Source organism: Littorina saxatilis, linkage group LG4 (genome assembly GCF_037325665.1).
Source record: "Littorina saxatilis isolate snail1 linkage group LG4, US_GU_Lsax_2.0, whole genome shotgun sequence".
Lineage (NCBI taxonomy): Eukaryota > Metazoa > Mollusca > Gastropoda > Littorinimorpha > Littorinidae > Littorina > Littorina saxatilis.
In genome coordinates this window covers 5990907-5995906 of record NC_090248.1, presented here as the reverse complement: position 1 = coordinate 5995906, position 5000 = coordinate 5990907, and the positions used below count along the sequence as shown (strand labels likewise).

At 39.1% G+C, this 5000-nt stretch overlaps 1 non-coding gene across 1 annotated transcript; it reads right to left on the bottom strand.

Annotated features, from left to right (window-relative positions):
- Nucleotides 1-529: 529 nt before the first annotated feature.
- On the bottom strand, nt 530-603 carry Trnat-ugu (transfer RNA threonine (anticodon UGU)). Its single transcript has one exon. It is a non-coding gene; the product is annotated as a tRNA-Thr (tRNA).
- Nucleotides 604-5000: the final 4397 nt, after the last annotated feature.

Genomic DNA, 5000 nt, shown 5'->3' with positions numbered 1-5000 from the left:
TGATACCCTTTTCAACAACACAAATAGCACATATGCGGGGCAGAGAACATGAATTAATTAAATAATAATGCGAAGTTTAAAGTACATGGCCACTGGTAAATGGGACGTGTTTTTTTAGTCAAGAACTATGCCTGACACAATTTTGTTTTGTTTTTAATGTTATTTTTTTTATAATATTTTTTTCTATTTAGGCAAGCACAGATTTATAATGACACATTCAAAAGCATTGTCACTAATAAGTCACAGCAATGGCAGAGCTGAACACACATGTGATATTCAGTTACTTCTTACATTTTCAGAGCAGGTCCCAAAAATCAGAGGAATACATTGACTATTGTGCCAACCTTACCTCTCACAAATTAAAGGTATACAAACACATAACAACATGCTACTTTTTAGTCAAGTTTAGGTGGTATCAGCCATCTGCACTTATGGTAGAATGACCAAGATCTTTAACGTGCCATTGTGGTGACACGGGGGTGGGAGATGGATACCGTCTCTGGGTCTGCACATAAAGTTGACCCGTGTCCGACCCGGCCCGGATTCGAACCAGCGACCTCTCGATCACAAGTCCAGTGCTCTACCACCTGAGCTACCCGGGCCCCAAGTTTTGACTAAATGTTTTAACATAAACGTGGAATCGAAACGAGGGTGTGGTGTATGTATGCATGTATGTGTGTGTAGAGCGATTGCGACAACACTACTGATACGTTCAAAGTAGAAACACCCTAAAAATGTTAAGATTGTGAATAATAGCTTGACCAATACCTTGTGACGAGCATACGCAATCGAGCTATATGTAGAGGTTACACGCCGAGTCTCAGTGATTATTACAAATAATGGTCGAAGTTAGCGGATCATGAAAAATGCGAGCTTTAGCGAGCTTTTTCATGACCGCGAACTGAGACCATTATTTTTTATAATCACTGAGACGAGGTGTGTAACCTCTTTATTCCTCCTTTCTTCAGTTATTCAAAGAAAAGAGGAGTTTTTTTGCGAAAGTTTGATCGAATCCTATTCACTCAACCAGTCAACCTGCACAGGCGATCGATTAATGCGCGGTTGTATAGTTCCGTGCAAATCATTCCATTCTGTTAACACTTCTTGTCAGTTGTCAAGTACACAGATATGCTGTTATTCTGCTGTGGCGGCAAAGGCAGATATTGTGTGTTCTGTATATGTTTTGGTATCGCTTAGGATAATGTTCTTTCGTCAAATGGGACTAGCAGACGAACTTTTGCACCCGTGTTCCAACGTTAAAAATTGTATGAAGTTCAGTTTTCTGGGGAAAATAGTGTATGAAACCGCTTTATGTTGTTTAAATTGATGAGATGTGTGCATTTGGTTGCGTGTGATCTGTTTATTAAATGAAATATTGTTGAAAACTGACCGTCGGATTGCAGTCTGTTGTCGAAGAAACTGAGTGAAAAGAAGGGGAACTACTCTTGTCGCTAGACAAAGTATGACTATGAGTTACTTGCCTTGCGGGAAATTGCTTGTGATGAACGTTTGAGCACGGCAAGTCTAGATTCAGAAAACAACCGAACTCATGGATTTTATATGAAGATTCATGTGTTCAGGCCTGTAGTTGTTAATTTAAATGCGGTATGTTTGTATTGTTTGCTCCAGAGATGTATACTTCGTACGTTAGAGCGTTCGGAACTTTTCAGTCGCAAAAAGTAGTACCGAAACGGAACAACTTCTCAACCCATTGCACTATCGAGGATTCAGGCTGTTGCTGGGTCGTTATTTGTTTGGTTGCTGGGTCATTATCGAAAAATAACTACCCCTACAAGTTTACAGAGGTAAAGAAGCAGAGGGGGGAATATTAGTATTTTGATAGGCACTAGGGGGGATTCAAGGACTGTCTTTGGATAGTCTCATGCCACCCTATATTGGACATCGGACCCTATTGCTACGGAAGAGTTAGGACGAGGAATATATTTTCAACAACTAACTCCACGTGCTTTTGATTCAGTTGAATAATTAGAGCTTATCCCATGACCTGACTCGTTATCTCTGTTGGCTGAGGAGGTGATTATTCTGCGTATTACATGGTTATTTTCATGATAATCGGCGCACTACTTTCGTTGTTAAACAATGGAAAGAGAGAATGTTTTATGTCCTACAGGCTAAATATGTTCGCTTCTTAAGGACAAGATATGGGTTATATGATTCGAGTTTTACGCCCTCCCGGCTTTTGACGAGATCTTTCTTTTTTTATTTGGTGTTTAACGTCGTTTTCAACCATTCAAGGTTATATCGCGACGGGGAAAGGGGGGAGATGGGATAGGGGAAAGGGGGGAGATGGGATAGAGCCACTTGTTAATTGTTTCTTGTTCACAAAAGCACTAATCAAAGAATTGCTCCAGGGGCTTGCAACGTAGTACAATATATGACCTTACTGGGAGAATGCAAGTTTCCAGTACAAAGGACTTAACATTTCTTACATACTGCTTGACTAAAATCTTTACAAACATTGACTATATTCTATACAAGAAACACATAACACTTAACAAGGGTAAAAGGAGAAACAGAACCGTTAGTCGCCTCTTACAACATGCTGGGTAGCATCGGGTAAATTATTTCTCGTCCCAACCAATATGGGACTCCCCGTAACACGCATTTGTTTTTGACGAGATACACAAGTGTATGCGTGTTTAGGTGGTATCAGCCATCTGCACTTATGGCAGAATGACCAAGATATTTTACGTGCGATTGTAGTGACACGGGGGTGGAACATGGTTTCCGTCTCTGGGTCCGCACATAAAGTTAACCGGTTATATTCAATATTAATATTCAATCTGAAACCGCACATAAAGGTCCCGGCCCAATTTCGAACCTGCGACCTTCCGATCACAAGTGCAGTGCTCTACTAACTGAGCTACCGGGCCCCTGTTAAACCATATCGGTCGCAAAAAAATATATCCCGCCTTTCTAAAACGTACTGATTAGAAACACATATATTATTGTTTAAACATAACTGACGAAATGCCAATAAATGTTTACTTGCTCAACTAGGACAACGATGTAACATCATATTTTCACAAATATTTACTTAATTAAACTAAAAAAAAAAACATTTTTGAGAGAGAAAAAAGAAAACAAGTCGCGTAAGGCGAAATTACTACATTTAGTCAAGCTGTGGAACTCACAGAATGAAACTGAACGTAGTCCGCCGCTAGTGCAAAAGGCAGTGAAAGTGACGAGCCTGTTTGGCGCGGTAGCGATTGCGCTGTGCTGCTTTACTGTACCTCTCTTCGTTTTAACTTTCTGAGCGTGTTTTTAATCCAAACATAATTATATCTATATGTTTTTGGAATCAGGAACCGACAAAAACAAGATGAAATAGTTTTTAAAACGATTTCGGAAATTTAATTTTGATCATAATTTTTATATTTTTAATTTTCAGAGCTTGTTTTTAATCCAAATATAACATATGTATATGTTTTTGGAATCAGAAAATGACGCAGAATAAGATGAAATTGTTTTTGGATCGTTTAATAATAAAATAATTTTAATTACAAGTTTCCGATTTTTAATGACCAAACTCACTCATTAGTTTTTAAGCCACCAAGTTGAAATGCAACACCAAACCCCGGCCTTCGTCGAAGATTGCTTTGCCAAAATTTCAATCAATTTAATTGAAAAATGAGGGTGTGACAGTGCCGCCTCAACTTTTACAAAAAGCCGGATATGACGTCATCAAAGGTATTTATCGAAAAAAAGAAAAAAACGTCCGGGGATATCATACCCAGGAACTCTCATGTCAAATTTCATAAAGATCAGCCCAGTAGTTTAGTCTGAATCGCTCTACACACACACACACACACACAGACAGACACACATACACACACACACACACACACACACACACACACACATACACCACACACACACACACACACACACACACACACACACACACACCACGACCCTCGTCTCGATTCCCTCCTCTACGTTAAAACATTTAGTCAAAACTTGATTAAATGTAAAAAGGACCCTCGTTTCGATTCCCCCTCGATGTTAAAATATTTAGTCAAAACTTGACTAAATATAAAAAGGGGGGAGAACTCCGCTTGTCGAAGATTCTATCGTACATTTACAGTTACGCATTCAGCTTATTTCCAGTTTGTTTGTTTGTTTGCTTAACGCCCAGCCGACCACGAAGGGCCATATCAGGGCGGTCTCATTTCCAGTCATTCTAAGACAATTTTGTTAGTTAAAATACTGCTGAGAAGTGTCGGCACATCCAAACTGTGCTGTTGAAGCACTACAATTACACGTAGCGGTTACTATTCAATCTGAAAGCGTCTTCGACAAGCAGCATCGGACCAAAGCTCACCATTTAGGGTTCTAGACGGGTAACTCTCGAACAAACTAATCGTGGATCAATTTCAGCAACAGAGTCATTATCTAAATACGCGTTTTTGACAAGAGACAACTATAAATGAAATTGTAGGCATTCTGTTTCATTAATTTGTTGTTGTTCAAATCTAGTAATTGATGCGGGGAAGAGAACTAGCTTCGCGCATGGATATTGTTATGCGGAAGGTATCGGCTAAAGAAACAAGGCAAGAGCAGGATTGTGTTGGAAAAGTTGGTGTTTTTGATCAAAACGTCGTGGTCAAGGGATAACAAGCTTATGTGGCCATTTCTGCGAAAAGGGACATTCTTGACAAATTTATCGATTTTGAGTTTTGGATTTTATTTGACAGACTGTTATATTTAGAACGTGATGTGAGAATTTCAGACCTTCAAATTTATTTTTCACGGAGTTATGACCCTTTTTTGGAGATACCCCCAAAATGACTTAAAATGGCCAAACTTTTGCCGGGAAATAGTAAGTTCAATCATCTGCCGTTATTACTTGTATGGTTTTAGGTCAAAATAATGTTTCATTCAAGAGTTATTGCCCTTTTTGTAACGTTACGCTAATTTTTACTTTTTCGTCTTTTTCTATCATTCTCTCCTCCCATGCAGAAGAAAAAACAATCAGC